General features: G+C 42.8%; 1 long non-coding RNA gene across 1 annotated transcript in view; it reads right to left on the bottom strand.

The window, feature by feature from the left end:
* Positions 1-2,225: 2,225 nt before the first annotated feature.
* LOC129708257 (uncharacterized) overlaps positions 2,226-21,238 on the bottom strand; it is a 49,226-nt gene continuing 30,213 nt past the window's right edge. The window contains exons 2-3 of the long non-coding RNA XR_008725313.1: positions 13,885-14,009; positions 2,226-3,873 (exon numbers count right to left, since the gene is read on the bottom strand). This is a non-coding gene — a long non-coding RNA (uncharacterized LOC129708257). The remainder of the gene's footprint in view (positions 3,874-13,884; positions 14,010-21,238) is intronic.

Consider the following 21,238-nt stretch of genomic DNA (forward strand, 5'->3'; position numbering starts at 1 on the left):
AACGGAATCATCCTACCACAACCAGAGAGCAGTGCTGAACTACTATTTACCTCTTTGATGGCCCTCGGACTATCCTTGATTGGCCTTTGATGGCTAATGGGCCTTCCCCATTTAGGCTATTTTGGTGACTGCTGGCGACTGTCATAGTCGTAGCAAGTCACTGAAAGACCAGTGACTGGACGCCCCTTCGACATAACAATTGAAATAGAATCATTACTGTAACAAAAAAAATGAAGTCAGCACCGGCAACAACCTACGTTAACCTGGCGACAACTACGACAGCACCTACGTCAGGAGAAGTCAATCTACGCTCATTGGCGTCAAACCCACTGTCGCCGACTGTCTCCTAAAAATTTTCAACGTTGAAAAACAAGATGCTACGACTCTTTGGATGACTGAGGAGACGACTCACGACCGTACAGACGACACCCCGGCGACCCTGCGGCGACAGTCTAGTCACCTGTAGTCGCCTAAAAACATCGCCCAAGTGGGACAGCCCCTGTAACCTTGCACTAAACGTTATTCCCATATCATGTAGCAATACACACGGTAAATGGATGGATTGTAATCATGTACTGTCTTTCTGCTGACCGGTTAGCACGCAACAAAAGCTTTTCACTGCACCTTGGTACACGTGGCAATAAACTAAACTGAACTGAACAGACAGAACTGAAAATTTCCCGCTCACTGGCCAATAAATTTCTTCACAACCCTCCATTTGGCTTCTTGACGACAAACTTATACTAATGGCTTCAACTTTTAGTCTTTTCCACATCTGGAAACACTCTCTCTGTCCGCTCCATTGAAATATTTTATAATTTTAAAGACTTCTATAAGTCGTTCCTCAGCTTTCTCCTTTCAAGGGAAGAGATCCAAGTCTGTTTCTGATAAGTAAACTTCACATTTATCAAGCCATTCCTGTCTATATTTATTGTATCATCTACAGTTTTTTTTTAAAGTATGGCTACCAGAACTGATCGCGAAACTCCCTGTGTGGTGTCATCAAGATCAAATTCGCCTCACATTTCAATTTCATTCCTGGTATTTGCTTCAGTTTTGCTATATCATTAACAGAGTCATAGAGTGATACAGTGTGGAAATAAGCCCTTTGGCCCAACTTGCCCACACCGGCCAACATGTCCCAACTACACTGGTACCACCTGCCAACGTTTGGCCCATATTCCTCCAAACCTGTCCTTTCTATGTACCTGTCCAACTGTTTCTAAAACGTTGGGATAGTCCCAGCCTCAACTACCTCCTCTGGCAGCTTGTTCCATACACCCACCACCCTTTGTGTGAAAACGTTACCCCTTAGATTCCTATTAAATCTTTTCCCTTTCACCTTAAACCTATATCCTCCAGTCCTCTTTTCACCTACTCTGGGCAAGAGACTCCGTACATCTTCCCAATCAATTCCTCTCGTGATTTTATACACATCTATAAGATCACCCCTCATCCTCCTGCGCTCCAAGGAATACAGCCCCAGCCTACTCAACCTCTCCCTATTGCTCAGGCCGTCTAGTCCTGGCAACATCCTCGTGACAACTTTGCATTTTAAACCTTATTAATTCGATGAATACAATCGGAACAACATTATTATAGAATCTGAGAATCTTGAACAAAGTTCAAATCTATTTTTGCAAAAACTTTCCTGTAATTAGTGAATCACTGGTCTAAATGTAGTCTCCGTGACTCAGTAAGGCAATGGTCCAGATTGTATTGTCATTGCCTACTGCTATTACATCAGGAAATTAAATGTAACTCTGGAAACTCAATGCGTAGGTAATGGCAGGTTTGCTGCAAGCCGCACTATTGCAGCCTTTTGTGTTGCAATCAAAGAAAATCCCTAAAATTGACAGAAATTAAATATATTTATCAGCCATAGTTCTAATGTGGAAACACCCCAGCAAATATCAGGCTTTGTCAAATGAGGATTCTTTTTTAAACATCACCCATCCATGTTCTCCGCGGTTGCTGCCAGACCTTACTAGTTACTTCAGCATTTTGTGTCATTCCTTTTTAAATGGCAATCAAAATTACAATGACTGTTCAGCAAACAAAGAAACCGCAAAACTATATCATGCATTGGATTGTAATTTTTAGTTTAGAGATACACCACGGACACCACCGAGTCCACGCAGACCAGCAATCCCCGCACACTTACACTATCACACACACACACGAGGGACAGTATACAATTTTACTGAAGCCAATTAAGCTACAGACCTGTACGTCTTTGGAATGTGGGAGGAAACCGAAGATCTCGGAGAAAACCCACGCAGGTCACAGGGAGAATGTACAAACTCCGTACGGACAGCACCCGTTTACAGGGTCAAACCCGGGTCTCTGGTGCTGTAAGGCAGTAGCTCTACCGTTACGCGCCGTGCATTCTGTTTTTTCAGATAAATATGGCAAAGTACACTTTTGTTAGTACAAAGGTTGCCACCAGAGCTTCTACCTTAATATTATGTGTATCTTTCAACTTTCATTTCTAGCTTGGCACAATGTGTAAACAATGTTCAGGTGAAGATCTTCAACATCATCCATTTCTCTGTCCAACGATGCCATTTGACCTGTTGAATGTCTCCAGAATTTCAGTATCTGTCGTAGTTTTTCAATGCACATTCAATTTGACGGATAACTGCACTTAGGCTAGACATCTCCATGACTGATACCTGGCCACAATGGACAACATTCAGAGCGAGGTCCGTATAATGAGAGGCTGTTAAAGATGGACACAAAATGCTGGAGTAACTCAGGAGTCAGGCAGCATCGCTGGAGAAAAGGAGACATTTTGTGACATTTCGGGTCGAGACCCTTCTTCAGATTGAGAGTCAGGGGAAGAGGGAAACTAGAGGTATGAAAAGGTAAAAAGAACAAATGAATGAAAGGTATGGGAAGAATAAATCAAAGCCAGCACCGAAGATCAAGGAAATGTGGAGCCCACAATGGTCCATTGTGGGCTGCGGAAAAGCTGCTAACAAGCAGATACAAACAGTGAACTAAGACGGATGACAGTGAAACTTATAAGGGAGGGGAGGAGAGAGAGGGAATGCAACGATTACTTGAAAGTAGCGAAATCAATATTCACACCGCAGGTTTGTTAGCAGCATCGAGCAAAACATGAGGTGCTGTTCAATTTGCATTGGGCCTCACTCTGACAGTGGATGAGGCCCAGGACAGGAAGTTCAGTGTGAAAATGTGAAGGAGAGTTAAAGTGTTTGGCAGATCAGGAGATCGAGTGGGTCTCGACCCGAAACGTCCCCCATTCCTTCTCTCCAGAGATGCTGCCAGTCCCGCTGAGTTACTCCAGCATTTTGTGTCTGCCATCACATAGGTCAAGGCAGGCTTGTTCATTTTTGCTTATCCATTCCTTCCACCGATGCCGCTTTACCTGTTGAGTTCCCCCATCACTTTGGGCTTTAAAAAGAATAAATGATATCCAGGATATTCAGAAAGTGTTTCCCTTTGTGATGTCCTCAGACCAATAAGATCACTTTACAGTCTTAGATTCACTTCCCTATTGTTTATTTACTTTAATGCAGTAGAGACTTGTTATTATTCTATTTTTTGTTATTCATGCTTTGACTACAGCCATTCCAAGTGACATTCTTCGTTCCCCAGTTGATGCATTTATTATATGATGGTAATGATCAAAATCAAAATTGACAATATTAATAATATATGACTGATATACATGAAATGTTTATAATATGTGTTTGCTTCTAATAAAAATATATATTTTTTCATCAAAATCAATATTGCTTAACTATTTTAAAGTTTATTTTCCAATAAAGGCTGATCAAAAATCAAATGTGTTTTGCTTCTTTCCTTTTGCTGGTCTTCTTCCCTTCAGGGAAATGCAGTCTTCAGCTATGAACAAAAAGGAGACATTTGGCAATATAGAGATTATATAGAGACAGATAGTAAAATGGCAAGGCACGCAGACATAACATGAAATACAAGAAAGCAATTCCTTAGGATTGGGGTAAGAATTATGTTCATACTCAGATCAAAACTAAGTATATTTTTTTGGCATTATTTAAAGCTGGATGTAAAATGATATTAATTTGCTCTGTGACTGGATGCACTACAAACACATTGCTGTGCAATATGACTCTCAGAGGAAATATGACGTGCCTCAGAGAAAGGCGAGATTCAGAATAATGGCACTGTCATGCAAAATTAGACAATAGACAATAGACAACAGGTGCAGGAGAAGGCCATTCGGTCCTTCGAGCCAGCACCGCCATTCATTGTGATCATGGCTGATCATCCACAATCAATACCCTGCCTTCTCCCCGTATCCCTTGACTCCGCTATCTTTAACAGCTCTATCTAACTCTCGGTTGAAAGCATCCAGAGAATTGGCCTCCACTGCCTTCTGAGGCAGAGAATTCCACAGATTCACAACTCTCTGGGTGAAAATGTTTTTCCTCAACTCTGTTCTAAATGGCTTTACTGGCTTTAGGAGTGTCAGGGGTTATGGAGAGAAAGTAGGAGAATGGAGTTACACTTGCAAGATGCCGCCCAACCCCGGTGACTATTTGCGTCCTAGCCACAGAAGCAGATGTACAAACTCATATTACAATTGCTCCACACTTTTAAATCTCTATAACTGAAGGCCTTCAGACTTTCCTTGATCGGGCTTTGCTGGCTTTCCCTTGCACTAAACATTATTCCCTGACCATTTATCGGTACACTGTAAATGGCTCAATTGTAATCATGTATTGTCTTTCTGCTGACTGGATAGCATGCAACAAAAGCTTTTCACTGTACCTCTGAACACGTGACAATAAACTAAACTTAAATACTGAGCAGGACTTGATGGACCGAATGGCTTAATTCTGCTCCAATCACGTATTAACTGATGAACTTTCTAGTCAAATCAAGTCAAGTCAAGTCAAGTCAAGTTTACTTGTCACATACACATACGAGATGTGCAGTGAAATGAAAGTGGCAATGCTCGCGGACTTTTGTGCAAAAGCCAAACAACAAAACAACCAAACAAATTATAAACACAATCATAACACACATATTCTTTTACATAATAAATAATAATGGAAGGAAAAACGTTCAATAGAGTTAGTCCCTGGTGAGATAGGCGTTTACAGTCCGAATGGCCTCTGGGAGGAAACTCCTTCTCAACCACTCCATTCTCACCGCATGGCAACGGAGGCGTTTGCCTGACCGTAGCAGCTGGAACATTCCGTTGCAGGGGTGGAAGGGGTCTCTAGTGCAGATCCGTGTGATAAATGTGTCATGAAGATTACTAACGAGAACGCCCCACCACCCAGATGATCACCTTCGTGAAGGCCGGAGTGCAGCTGCCAAGAACCACAGCAGCCAGGAATCAGTCAGGAATCCTGGCGACTGCGCAGGACTGGCAGCTTTCCGTAGACCTGGTGAAACAGCTGAAGTTTCCACACCACATTGCCACGACCACCCTGAGGCCAGATATCCTCCTGGTCTCAGAGGCGACCAAAAACATCGTCTTGTTGGAACTGACAGTGCCGTGGGAGGATCGTCTGCAGGAGGCCCACGAGAGGAAGATGGCCAAATATGAAGAGCTGGTCATAGACTGCCGCAAGCAGGGCTGGAAGACAAGGTGTATGCCCATCGAGGTTGGCTGCAGAGGTTTTGCAGGGTAATCACTGTACAAAGCCTTGAGTGCACTGGGCATCAACGGAGTGGCGAGGAGAAGGGCCATCAAGAACACCACAGAGGCAGCAGAGAAGGCCTTGAGATGGCTCTGGATCAGGAGAGGAGGTCCATGGGGAGGAGCGAATGCCACCTGAACACAAGTCGTGGTCGGATCAACCACGGCTGGGTCGCCTGGGTGAGGGTGTCTGATGTTGAAAGACCCGAAACACCCAATGACCCCAGGTTACATCACTGATGATGTGTTCAGGAGCATCTATCGATGTATTTGTATCAATCACTGCTCCGCGACTATTACTGATGAAACAAGTCAGCCTAAAGGAGGCCTTGCTGGGAGTTACAACATGGGTTTAAACAAAGTGATCTCTGTGTCTGTCCCCAGGTGTGTAGTCATCATCCCTATTCCCAGAAGAAGATTCAATACAACTGCTTAACTAATTGGTGTAGGAAGGAACTGCAGAAGCTTGTTTACATCGAAGATAGACAGAAAATGCTGGAGTAACTCAGCGGGACAGGCAGCCTCTCTGGAGAGAAGGAATCGGTGACGTTTCGGGTTGGAACCCTTGTTCATTGTAGATTTTAATGGGATTAACATCGGGAGGTTATGGAGCAAAAAGGTAAGCCCCAGCAAATTATATATATTTTTTAATATCGGAGCCAATTATAAACTCTTATAAATAGCTTTTGACAGCTGACAAGGTTCCACAACACACTTTATGGAGAAGGGTCTGAACTCAGAAGAAGGGTCTCGACCATTCCTTCTTTCCTGAGATGCTGCCTGTCCCCAACTGAGTTACTCCAGAATTTTGTGTCCATCATCAATGCTCTATTTTCTATGTGGTTGCCATTTCCCCACTTGACTTCTTCTTTTGGTCTTCCTTGTTCTGCTCTTTCAACCAACCCCTGCACTTTCCCCATCGTGATCAACGTTAATAGATTCTGTACCAACATCTTCAAGAGGCAAGAATGTTTAACTGTCTTCCCTGCTTAAGTAATTTATTGTTTACTCCTGATCAGCACAACAAATTCAAGCACAGCACAGTTAGTCTAACAGCTGAAAATGTGTCGATATAATATGAATGTTAACTCAACTCTCCTCTAATAGGCACTAATTGGTTGTTTGTTTTCTCACACTGCATCTCTGCCAATAAATTACTGAGCTTTGCAGAACAAGCTAAGAAAATGTTTTAGCGTCAGCTCAGGTGCTAGTTTATAGAATCTGCTGCAGAGGTATGTCACAGCTAATGAAGGCATCAGAGTTGTGATAAGCATTACTTACACTTTACTTGTACCCAAACACTATGTGTCAACATCAACCCGTGCCCAAACTCACTGATCAAGGTAGCCAAACACTCAATGGATGCAATAAATTATACCGTTTCACACTGGCCGAGTTATACCTGACATACTAAATGAAGACAGTTGTGCCTGTTCGAGGCTAATGATACAAACCTCGCCCGTCACTATCAGAGTTCCTCGGGGAAATGTTCCATGTCCCAGGCCATCACTCCTAAAGTTGCTCAGGGCAACAATCTCAGTCCTACCATTCAGCGCACACCTCCAGATTTAGGGACAGTTTCTACCCCAGCCGTCATCAGGCAACTGAACCATCCTATCGACAACTGGTGTGTGGTCCTGAGCTACCATCTGCCTTATTGGAGGCCCTCACTTTAATCTCACTTTACAGGACTTTATCGTGCATTATTCGTTATTCCCTTTATCCCGTATCTAATCATAATCATAATTTATTAGCCAAGTATGTTTTGCAACATACGAGGAATTCGAACTGCTCGATTGTAATCATGTATAGTCTTATCGCTGACTGGATAGCACCCAACAAAAAGCTTTTCACTGTAGCTCTTCACTACTTTCTATTTAATTTATTTTGGCATCATCTGCAAACTTACTAATCATACCACCTATATTTTCATCCAAATTGTTAATAAATATAATGAATAAATATGAATAAACCACCAATTTGTGGTCATCACTCGTCATAGATTCCCAGCTGAAAAAAATACCTCCATTGTCACCCTATGCCTCTAGCAGCAAGCCTATTTGGTATCCAGTTGGCTAAGGTCATCGTGGATCCTAAATGTCCTAACCTTCTGAATCACCCTACAATTTAGGACCATGTTAAAAATCGTTCCAAAGTCCAAGTAGACATGTCTACTGCCCTGCCTTCATCAATCCTCTTCCCCATGTCTTCAAAAAGCTCTGAAGAGGAACTTCAAAAGAGTCTGAAGAAGGGTCTCAACCCGAAACGTTGCCCATTCCTTCTCTCCAGAGATGCTGCCTGTCCCGCTGAGTTACTCCAGCACTTTGTGGCTATCTTCAAAAAGCTCAATCATTATAATCATCAAGTCAATCAGGAAGCACAGAGCATTTTCAATGACTTTTATATTAGTTAATAAGGACAGAATGGTTGAAAATGTTCAATCTGAAGCACTATTGCAGGCTCGATTATAATGATGTATTGTCTTTCTGCTGACCGCGACCAAAGCATTTACACTGTACCTCGGTACACGTGCCAATAAACTCAACTGAACTAAACTATCCTCAGCCTAAGAAGCAGTAGACCAAATCATGCTTATTTTGACCCACCACTCCCCTACTTCCTGAAGATGTCTGAGGAAAGGATCTCGACTCGAAACGTCACCTATTCCTTTGCTCCATAGATGCTGCCTCTCCTGCTGAGTTTCTCCAGCATTTTTGTTTGCCTACTTCCTCCTTCCTCCTTCTCAACCTACGTGCACTAACCTGGTGTGGGTATTTCAATTATCACGGGCCTCCCAGTCCTAGAATTGAGAAGATAGATGCCTCAATGTATGCCTCCGTGCTTGAAGACCCTGACAAACCTCAACAGAAGGCAAGTTTGGTGCAGAAAGACACAAAGTGCTGGTGTAATTCAACGGTTCAGGCAGCAACTCTGGAGAGTGTGGATAGGTGACATTTCAGGTCAGGACCTTTCTTCTGAGTTCAGACCCTTCTCCACAAAGTGTGTTGTGGATCTTTGACTCCTGTCAAAAACTATTGACGTTTTATAAGAGTTTATATAGTTGGCTTTGATATTAAATAAGTAAAATATAATTTGCTGGGCTTATTTTTTTAGCTTCGTAAACTCTGTTTCAAGAGGTTAGTCCCATTTAAATCTACACTGGAAGAGGGTTCCAACCCAAAAAGTCACCTATTCTTTTTCTCCAGTGATGATGCCTGGCCGGTTGGGTTACTCCAGCATTTTGTGTCTCCCTTCGGTGTAAAACAGGATCTGTAGTTCCTTCCAATGCAAAATCGACCGCAGGTCCATGTGGGGGTGGGGGGGGGGGGGAGGTTGGGAGGCGGGGGGGGGGGGTGATGGAGGGAGGGGGGGGGGGGGGGGGGGGGGGTGCCGTAGAGAACAGAGAGGGATCATTGGGGTCCACAAATGAACAGTTTGTAACTGTCGGCGCCCAATAGGTGGCGACTGTTTACATACTTTGTGTGTGATTCACAATACAAAGAATTTCACTGTCACATGTCACATGTGATAATAAAGATTCAATCAATCAATCAGTTTGGTGTCTACAGATGGAATGATTGGCAGGCGTACATGCATTTGTCATAGCCTATCCAGGCTGCAGCATATCACTCACTCAAAGGTTACCTACTAAATGCTTAAGAAGCAACTGCAAATGCTGGCTTACACCGAAGATAGACACAAATGCTGGGTTGACTCAGCGGGACAGGCAGCATCTCTGGAGAGAAGGAATGGGTGAAGTTTTGGGTTGAGACCCTTCGTCAGACTGGCCTCGAAGGGCCTCGAGCCGAAACGTCACCCATTCCTTCTCTCCAGAGATGCTGCCTGTCCCGCTGCGTTACTCCAGCATTTTGTCTTTTCCAACTAATTGATGCTGGTTTCCATCAGAATATCATCACAGTCACCTCTAATGGACTCATTATTAATTAATTGCCTCCTCATTTTTGATACTGATAAACCACATGGATGACATTTGGAGATTCTAACAGTCTGCTAAACTTACTAATGCAACATGTCTTAGCCTGTCAGATTTTTTTCCCATCTATTTCTGTTACAGTTCTTGTTTCATATAAATTTTTCCTCTATATTATGTCTTTAGCTAAACACACATTGGCTGTAATTCAATCTCTGGCATTATCCACAGAAACTTTACATAACGTGTATATAATAAAGTGACATTAAAAAATAACCATGCAATATAATTTAATCAGTGAGATGTCAAGCAGCATTTAAACTGCAAATTCATAAGTTCATAAATGGTAGGGGCAGAATTAGGCCATTCAGCCCATCAAGTCTACTCCACCATTCAAGCATGGCTGATCTATCTTTCCCTCCCAACCCCATTCTCCTGCCTTCTTCTCATAACCCCTGACAACCATATTAATCAATAATCTACCTGTCTCTGCCTTAAAAATCTTCACTGACTTGGCCTCCACAGCCTTCTGTGACCTAAAGGAGAAGATTGGTATGACTTGGCTTTTAAAAAAAGATTTAAAATTGAGTTTAATTCCCTTGATAATGTTTCAAATATTATGTAAATTTCTTACAGCAGCAACAGCAGTATGTTATGTTGTATAGAGGGAATAATTACCATGCACGTTTCAGAAGGTACCGCCCAGCAAATTGCAGGTAGATTTGAAAGACCCAGTTTGGTGTCTGACCCAAAGAATTATAGCTGTCAATGCACTCGGTATTTAAGTGGGACAACACTGAACTGGTGTATGGAATGGTTGGCGTGGATTCAGTGGGCCAAAGATCCTGTTTCCACGCTGTATCTCTAAACTAAAGTAACTAATGAATTTGATCAATAAGAGTTACCGTGAAATCAAAGAACTGATGTTTAAATAGAGCAGAAGGGTGGCACGGTGGCGCAGTGGGAGTGTTGCTGCATTACAACTCCGGAGACCCGGGTTCGATCCTGAATACGGGTGCTGTCAGTACGGAGTTTTTACGTTCTCCCCGTGACCTGCGTGGGTTTTCTCCAAGATCTTTGGTTTCCTCCCACACTCCAAAGACGTACAGGTTTTGTAGGCTAATTGGTTGGGTATAATTTCAAATTGTCCCTAGTGTGTGTTGGATAGTGTTAATGGGCGGGGATCGCTGGTCAGCGTGGACTCAGTGGGCCGAAGGGCCTGTTTCCATGCTGTATCTCTAAGCTAAACTAAATTCAATCGAGTTCCCTCAAGATCTTGGATTTGGTTGGAAGTCTGGGACAAATGCAGTCCAGGTGTCACCATTGGCCTCAATTCCCCCAAAGATCACGGCAGCGAAAATGGACAAAATACAGCTGGATTAAGTATTATCTCCTGATTGTTCCTTGGTTGCTGCCATGGGAACATGCACAAGCACAAGCACTTGGCCAAGAATCAGATCACCATGGTGACTTGCTCATCGCTTCTCACCACCTAAGCTCACGCATAGGGAATGGCCCTGTGGGTATCGTAAATCTTTGCAACTGCTTCATGTCAGCAAATGTACTTGGAAAGGAATAAAGAAAAAACAATATTGCAGTATGACAATTGAGATCATACAAAATTAGTTGTGTGCAAGGATCCATCTGTAAAACCCCTGGATGACTAGTCTAGATGGCCGGCGTGATCAAGTTGGGCCGAAGGGCCTGTGACTCAACAAGAGATAAGCTATGTCACTAATACTCTATTAGAAACAGCAAATACCTACTGCCTTAAGTAACATATGAAAACTTACACACAGGTGTAAAACCTGGTCACACTGGCTAACTGCCCTGCCATTTATCACTTGACTGTAGACTATCGAGGATTCCATCCATTCTTCACAGGATGTTCAGGGTTGAAAGTCAAACAGTTATCAATGTTCCCACAAGGAAACACTTAATCAAATAGCACAGCTCATTCCCACAGCCAACCCATTACGTTTGCCTCCTGCTTGCTGCATAAAGTGATACGTGCCAAACCTTAGTCAGGATGCCCCTTGTGTTTTCAAAAACATTCTAAGGTTGAATCAGGAAAAATGCATCAAGCATATCAAAATTATAGCATTCCGTATGATTTCGAAATTTGTCGGAGATTAAATCAGAGGACATAGGGGGAAAGATTTAATCGGAATCTGCGGGTGGTGGGTGTATGGAAAGACCTACCAGTGGAAGTAGTTGAGGCAGGGATTATTGCAATGTTTCAGAAACAATTAGACAGGTACATGGATAGGGCAGGTTTAGAGGGATGTGGGCCAAACGCAGACAGATAGGACTAGTGTAGATGGGACATGTTGGTCGGTGTGTGCAAGTTGGGCCAAAGGGCCTGCATCCTACATCAACAAGAGATACTACAATCAATTGCTACGTTTCTGTCTCAGTCAATAAATGGTGCACAGAAGAAAACTCATCACTCAGATTCAGAAGAAATATTTTGTTCTTTTACTTCAATATTAATGACTTTTGGGCCGAAGGGCCTGTTTTCTGCACTGTATGTTGAAAGCCTAAAGTCTAAAGTCCTTTCATTCATTGCAATTAATGCAAAATTGCTTCCACTGCTATCAGTTCATCACTTAGTAAATGGAGTTCCCCATCATTATTGTAGGGTAAATAGTTGCTGGGTGATATTATCAAATGAACACCTGGTGCTGCACAAAAAATGGAAATTTAACGTTGATCATGTCTAATGTGCCCAAACCAATTAACCAATGGTCGCTAGCCAACTAAACAAATGATTCAAGACATAAATCATTTAAAAATATTCTCAATTACAATCCTACCACAACTAGAGTACAGTCCTGAACATTCTGAAGAAGGATCTCGATTCAAAATGGCACCTATTCCTTTTCTCCAGAGATGCTGTCTGACCCGCTGAGTTACTGTAGCTTTTTGTGTCTATCTTTAGTTTAAACCAGCATCTGCAGTTCTTCCCTACATACTGCTATCTACCCCATTGGTGAACCTCGGACTATCCGTGATTGGACTTTACAGGCTTCATCTTGCACTAAACGTTATTCCCTTATCATGCATCTGTACACTGTGAACGGCTCGACTGTAATCGTGTATTGTCTTTCCGCTGACCGCAACAAAAGCTTTCCGCTGTACCTCGGTACACGTGGTGACAAACTAAACTACAAATGTCTCTGCTAAATTATAAAAACACAATCTAACCCTGCTTCTGTTTCCCACTGTTTTCTGAAAAATTAAAGAGATAAGTTATGCAAATATTTAATTAGTTCTGTGTCAGTCACATATACGTGGAACTGAGAAACAACATGATCTCCACTAGATTCCAGCATCAGTGTACACATGCCCTTTGAACCTGATACATGTATTATTAAAACCGAATGATAAGAGAAGCATTAGTCTTTTTTTTTTAACCAAGTTATTAACTAATCTAATTTACTGAAACAATCTGCCTTTCAGAAGAAATCCATGAGGCATCATCTAGGTGCCAATTGTGCAGTGCAATCACAGATAACCTGGCTGGTGTTTACTTATATGGAGCGTAATGGGGATGTAGTAAAAAAGGTTGTAATGCAAAGAAATAGCAAATGCAATAGTTACATTTCATACATTGTTGCTTAAGTACGATTATTTTCTTACTTTTTACAAGTTTAGTTTAGTTTAGTTTAAAGGGCCTGTCCCACTTACACGATTTTTTTCAGTGACTGCCGGCACCCATCATAGTTGCAGCACGTCGCCGAATATTTCCAACATGTTGAAAAACCAGCAGCGACCAGAAAAAGGTACGACTGTTAAGCGACTACTCACGACCATGCAGGCGTCACCCTGCGACATGGTCGTGAGTAGTCGCCCAAAGAGTCGTACCTTTTGGTTGGTCGGCGCTGGATTTTCAACATGTTGAAAATTTTCGGTGACCTGCGGCGACTATGACGGGTGCCGGCAGTCGCCGAATAAATCACGTACGCGGGACACGGCCTTGAGAGATACAGTGGGGAAACTAGCCCTTCAGCCACACCGAGTCCGCACCGACAAGCGATCCCCGCACATTAACACTATTCTACACTCACTAGAGACAATTTACACTTATACCAAGCCAATTAACCTACAAACCTGTGGGTAGACAAAAGTGCTGGAGAAACTTCAGAAGAAGGGATTCGGCCCAAAACGTTACCTATTTCCTTTGCTCCATAGATGCTGCTGCACCCGCTGAGTTTCTCCAGAACTTTTGTCTACCTTCATCTTTTTGTCTACAGGCATCTGCAGTTCCTTCTTAAACATTTTGTCTACAAACCTGTACATCTTTGGAGTGTGGGAGGAAACCTAAGATCTCGGGGAAAACTCACACGGTCATGGGTAGAGCGTACAAACTCAGTACAGACAGCACCCATAGTCGGGATCGATCCGGGGTCTCTGGCGCTGCAAGGTAAAATAAAATATTATAAATAAAATGAATATCTAGCTGACAGCACCTGTGGAGGAAGAAACAGATCATTGACCCAAGTCATCAGCATTATTTCTCTCTCCACAGTCGCTACCTGGCACGCTACCTTGAATATATGTGTAGGAAGGAACTGCAGATGCTGGTTTAAACCGAAGACAGACACAAAATGCTGGAGTAACTCAGGCAACATCTCTGGAGAGAAAGGAATGGGTGATGTTTTGGGTCGAGACTTTTCTTCCTCTTCCTCTAATAAGAATGATATTTATCCATTTTATTTTCTCGCAGATAAAATAATTCCACTTTTGTATTCTGTGAAAACACCAAATTAGACAGGGATATCGTAGTGTGAAAGGAACACAAATTATGTACTTAAAGGCACAACATTTTAGCAAACCAGAATCTGCTTTTTTTAAAGTATCAAACATGTTGCAACCTGCATCCCATCTACACACATTCAACCACACGTTCATTTAATAACTACATATATCAAGGCTTCAAAGATTCATTCTGGCACCTTATTCATCACCTGAAACTGCAGGGGTACTAAATTGCATTATATGTACAGTTCTACAAATCAAGGTGCAGCTACAGCTAGTCCGATAGCAAACTGTAGCTTTTATGTTGCTTCATACAAGCTGTAAATCTCTTGCAAACATCACTCAAAATTCCCACAAATGTTTCAGTCTTTCGAAAAATTGAATTTTGTCAAAGTCATTTTTTACAGTCTCCACGGAAAGAGTGGCAGTTCATGGGGCTCTGCTGACTTCTCCCCCTACTTTCGGAAGACTTTGGTTTGGATTCAATTTAGTTTAGAGATACAGCGCAGAAACAGGACTTCCCATCCACCCAGTCAGCACCAACCAGCGATCTCCGCACACTAACACCATCCTACACACACTAGGGACAGTTTTGCACTCATACCAAGTCAATCAACCTACAAAACTGTACGTCTTTTGGAGTGGGAGGAAACCGGAGATCTCAGAGAAAACCCAGGCGGTCACGGAGAGAACGTGCAAACTCCCTATGGACAGCACCCATAGTCGGGATCAAACCCGGGTCCCTGGCGCTGCAAGCGCTGTAAAGGGCCTGTGCCACTTGGGCATCATTTGCGCCTAATTTACGTGACATCATTTACGTGTCACGATGCACGACGCATGCGTCGTGTCACATATGTGATGCGTGCATGGTGCGCATTACACGGGCATGGTGCGTGGTGACATAGGCAGTGACGCACGGTCGCGCGCGGCGCCCCAGGAGTTTGGGATGTACAAAATCTTTGCGCGCCATCTGCGTGACACGTAAATAACGCCCAAGTGGGACAGGCCCTTAAGGCAGCAACTCTACAGCTAGGCCACCGTGCCACCCTTTTGCTTTACAAAGCCAACATAAATACTTCTTCAAAACGTCCATGTCTTTGACGATCATGTCTCAGAATCAAAACCAATTGTAATCTGACTTATATGATCAAGATAGACAATTGGTGTGGGTCAGATGTAACAATATGGTGAAGATTACTTAAATTAAGAAAACATTTTACACACTTAACACATATTCATTTTATCTTGGTAGCAAGCGTATTGTAACATGACTTATATGACCAAGTTATACCGCTGATGTCGGTCAGATTTAACAATACAGTGAAGTTTACTTACTTTTAAAAAACAATGCTTCAATGAATCAATTAATATTTATTGTCACTTATGCAATGAAACATTACACAGTGAAATTCATTTTGCATATAATGTCAGCGCCGTCACGTTTGGCGCCATTTCATCAGGTTCACAGTCCCAGCCTGGCCAAATGTAGTTGTGGTGTCCTCCGCCACTGCTCCACTGATGTAGGCAGCGTCTGGTCCACGTGTTCGGCCTCTTGGAGCAGTGCCTGGCCCACCTGACCCCCAGGTTGTTGCAGGGCCTCCAGCGGCCCGCTCCCCTGTCTAGGCCGTGCACTCCCTCACGCAGCCGGTCCACTTCCCGGCTCTCTGTCTGCCCTCCTTCTACACTGGAAGGGTGGGCCCGGCCTCCAAGCGGGGTCTCATTCCGCGGCACGGGTCCTCGATCCATGGCGGGTGAGTCAACAGTCTCCAGAGGTGTCAGGCCTACCTGACAGGTCCTTGGTCTTCAAGCCGCATCTCAAAGAAACATATAAAATTCTTAAGGGATGGGACAGGCGAAAATGGTCCCCATGTTGGGGGAGTCCAGAACCAGGGGTCACAGTTTAAGAATAAGGACTGAGCCATTTAGGACTGAGATAAGGAAAAACATTTTCACCCAGACAGTTGTGAATCGGTGGAATTCTCTGCCACAAAAGGCAGTGGAGGCCAATTCACTGGATGTTTTAAAGAGAGAGTTAGATTTAGCTCTTAGGGCTAACGGAATCAAGGGATATGGGAAAAAGCAGGAACAGGGTACTGATTTTGGATGATCATATTGAATGGCCGTGCTGGCTCAAAGAGCCGAATGGGCTACTCCTGCACCTATTTTCTATGTCGCAATGTTTCTATGACTTCCCGGGAAATATTTAACAAATATCATTTATTATCTTGGTAGCAAAAACATGTTTGTGACCAAGCCCTCGAGTCATAGGGTCATAGAAACATAGAAACATAGAAAATAGGTGCAGGAGTAGATCATTCGGCCCTTCGAGCCTGCACCGCATTCAATATGATCATGGCTGATCATCCAACACAGTATCCCGTACCTGCCTTCTCTCCATACCCCCTGATCCCCTTAGCCACAAGGGCCACATCTAACTCCCTCTGAAATATAGCCAATGAACTTGCCTCAACTACCTTCTGTGGCAGAGAATTCCAGAGATTCACCACGCTCTGTGTGAAAAATATTTTTCTCATCTCGGTCCGAAAAGATTTCCCCCTTATCCCTAAACTGTGACCCCTTGTCCTGGACTTCCCCAACATCGGGAACAATCTTCCTGCATCTAGCCTGTCCAACCCCTTATGAATTTTGTAAGTTTCTATAAGATCCCCTCTCAATCTTCTAAATTCTAGAGAGTATAAACCAAGTCTATCCAGTCTTTCTTCACATGAAAGTCCTGACATCCCAGGAATCAGTCTGGTGAATCTTCTCTGTACTCCCTCTATGGCAAGAATATCAGTCATAGAGTGATACAGTGTGGAAAGGCCCATCGGCCCTTCGGCCCAACTATGTGGGTGCAATACTAACTAGCTTGTTGGGAAATCAGTATTTAATACCCAAGTTATCAGAAACTGAATTTATCTGGGAGGAGATGGCTAGGTTTACAGTATTATCCTGAACTGGATACTTGGCACTGTGCATGTGCCCACCCATACTACACCATCAGTGGGTGAATGTGTCAAGCCTGCATGTGGTGAATTGACATGAAAGATGCAACTTTGGAACAAGACCCACCAAATCCACATCACCCATCGATCACCCATTCACACTAGTTCCATGTTATCCCACTTTTTCATACACTCCCTACACACTGGGAGTAATTTACGTCGGGGTCAGGATCGAACCCGGGTCTCTGGCGCAGCAGCTCTACCAGCTGGGACACTGTGCTGTATTGATCCACAGATGTTGCTTCTAACCAGTGCTTGAGTGCTAAATCTACAGGTTTCTGTCCTAGCACCTCTCAAGCAGTTTAACGAATGGTAATCAACAATTAGGATCAGTATTGGGTGCTAAAACCACACATTCAAACAGACATGTCATATTAGCAAGTACTTACTTGGCACTCACTAACAGACACTGGTCAAAATAACTCCCACTCAAATTTGGCTTGTATATGTTTGTACACATGTGCTCTTGGGAGGGAAGAATGATCTACAAAATACAGATCAAATTTACATCGATCTCCATTGCAATATTTCTAAAATTTGGAATGTTTCAGCTTAAACTACTAGTAACTGTGGACATATACAATCCGTCATTATAACTCTTTGTCTAGCCTTCTCTATTGCTCTAAACCGTGATTTAGCTGATATGCTAGTTTTTTTCAGCTGAAAATATAATGTAATTTATTAATAAGCTCAAAGTAATTAATCATTCAATTAAATTATTCACCTACATTCGAGTCCTCAAAATCGCAAGGAAAAATCTTGCTCCTTTACTAGACTTAAACGGACGTGCATTTGCATTCATTTGCAAGACTGGGCTCCTGTTTTGCATGGAAGTAATGTCATCTCTGTACCTGTTGCCATTTCTTCTTGTACATGTCTACAACATCAGGATTTGTCCAAAGATGCTGCCTGACCCACTGAGTTACTCCAGTACTATGCATCTTCTTTTGTAAACCAGCATCTGCATTTCTTGTCCACTGGGCGTTGGTTGAGCGAGTTTCATAACCCAAATCACACCACTAAATGGGAAAAGGGAACATTGCTGAGGGTAGTTTTAGTTTAGTTTAGTTCAGTTCAGGCATACAGTGTGGAAACAGGCCCTTCGGCCCATTGAGTCCATGCCAACCAGCGATCACCTAGACCCTAGATGCTGGAGTAACTCAGTGGGAAAGGCAGCATCTAGATAGAAGGAATGGGTGAAGTTTCGGGTCGAGAACAGAAGAAGGGTCTCAACCCGAAACATCACCCATTCCTTCTCTCCAGTAGCAGTTCCTTCCTACACATCACTCGTGCACCAGTTCGATCCTACACACTAGGGACAATGCTTTTTTTTAATGGTTTTGAAACTAGAATTTGAGCTTCTGTATCTCAATTAGAAACTTTATTTTACTTTATCCCTCTATTTTCAATGGAGTCAACAATTGACATCAAGCATTTGATGTTGTAGAGTTGTACATCACAAAAATAAGCCCTTCAGCTCACCATGTCCAAGCCAACTATTTTGCCCACAACATCAATCACAATCAATGTTGGGACGATGTCTTTCTATGCCTCACTTATTTAAGTGTACATCTAATTGTCTCTTAAACATAGCAACTGTATCTGATTGCACCACCTCCTCTGTCAGCACATTCCAGATATCAACCACTCGCTGGGTCAGAACCTTCATCCTAACATCCACTTTGAAGCAGAGAACACAAAGTGCTGGAGCAAATCGGTAGTTATCACTGAAGGACATGGAAAGGCAATGTTTCAGGACGGGACCCTTCTTTGGGATGCTTATCCACTTTAAATCTCCAAACTCCCACTGGAAAATGACACCATCTTGTTTTCAATAGCCTCATCATAGAAAAAAAAGATTCCTGAAGTTTAGTTTAGTTTAGTTTAGAGATACAGCATGGAATCAGGTCCTTCAGCCCACGGAGACCGCACCAACCAGTGATCCCTGCACATTAACACTATCCGACACACACCAAGGACAATTAAAAAAATATATATACCAAGCCAATTAACTTGCAAACCTCTACACTCCAAAGACGTACGGGTCTGTAGGTTAATTGGCTTGGTTAAAGTGTGAATTGTGTGTAGGATAATGTTAATGTGTGGGTATCGCTAGTTGGAGCGGATTCGGTAGGCCGAAGGGCCTTTTTCCTTGCTGTATATCTAAACTAAACTAAACTAATCTTAGGAGTGTGGGAGGAAACCAAAGATCTTGGAGAAAACCCATGCAGTCTTCGGGAGAACGCACAAACTCCGTAGTCGGGATCGAACCCAGATCCCTGGCGCTGTAAGCGCTGAAAGGCAGCAACCCTACCTCTGGGCCACCGTGCCACCCTGCTGCGCCTCCATGAAGGATCTGAAGAATGGTCCTGACCCGAAACGTCACCCATTCCTTCTCTCCAGAGATGCTGCCTGCCCCACTGAGTTACTCCAACATTTTGTGCCAGCATTCATGAAGGATCCTTCATTTTTGTTTTCATACCTTGTGCTATTCTTCACTTTGTTATCATGACAGTAAAACAGTGTGTGTTTAAATTAATCTGAATTCTGACTTCAAAGATTATTCCCAAAAGTAATAATTACAATGGGCTAAGCCACACACGCTAGCTAGCACGTTTCACTTTTAAAGCTGTAAAGATGTTAAATGTTTTTGTTAAGGCAGTAGGAATCAAATTAAGACATTTGGCTCATTGGGGAAACACATAAAGTGTGCTCATAAATCAAGTAATACAACAATTATTCTCAATCTTGCAATAATTTTAATCAAGTAATAGAAAAATACATGTTGCACATGGCCTTTCATACAAAGAATATATTTTTCCTCTCCCGCAAGGTATTTTAATAACTTGTATTGTTCAACAAAAAAGGGCAAGCCCTCAAAGTTACAAGCCAGCACACTCCAAAGATGTACAGGTCTGTAGGTTAATTTGCTTGGTTAAAGTGTAAATTATCCCATATCAATCTTGCTATGAGTGTTGAACTCACATGAGGTCTAATAATCGGAGCTGTGGAAATTTAGTAGAGAACTAGCCTGAAATATCAGCAATATATAAATGAAGCTTAAGTGATGTCCAAGGGTATTTCACCGTATGGAAAGGAGGTAATAGTATGAAGGAAGTGCAGATGCTGGTTTACAACGTAGATGGACACAGAAAATGCTGGAGTAACTCAGCAGGTCAGGCAGCATCTCTGGAGCAAAGGAATAGATGACATATCAGGTCGAGACCATTCTTCAGACTGAGAGGGAACTGGGAGATATGAAAAGGTGCATAGAACAAATTAATGAAAGATATGCAAAAAGACAGATCAAAGCCAATTATTTAGATCAATATAAATGGATATTTTCCAACGTAAAGGTGCTACTAAAAGAATACCTATCTACTATCGGTGCACTTTATATCCGAAAATAAACCAAAACAACATAAAGCTCTGACGAGGCAAGACAAATTCAACTTTCAAATTTGTATTTTGAGACAACACGCAATAAAAAGTTATCCCAGACTTTTCAGCACATACTTAGGACTAATTTAACCAAACGATGTCACAGCGAAACATTTCTGAGTGGAATCTAGCTCTAATGGAAGCACCCTAGACATGATTTAGCAGTTTGCTGACATCGTTTGTTCTGAATTCTGACAGAGACGCTCAACCTGGAGCTGAGAAGTTTCCCATGCCCACCGCCAAGCGGCAGGTCCAATAGGATAACATCAACACTGGCTGGGGGCTCACTCAAAATCCTGAGAACGCTACCAGCATGGGAGACAAATGTTCATAGCTTGGTGCAAAAAAACTCCAATCAGCTCCAAATAGGCTTCAGAAGGAGCGATTCAACAAAAGAAATGTGAATAATGTCAGACTCAACGATAGACTCGACGATTAATC

The sequence above is a fragment of the Leucoraja erinacea genome, chromosome 23 (assembly GCF_028641065.1).
Source record: "Leucoraja erinacea ecotype New England chromosome 23, Leri_hhj_1, whole genome shotgun sequence".
Classification (NCBI taxonomy): Eukaryota; Metazoa; Chordata; class Chondrichthyes; order Rajiformes; family Rajidae; genus Leucoraja; species Leucoraja erinaceus.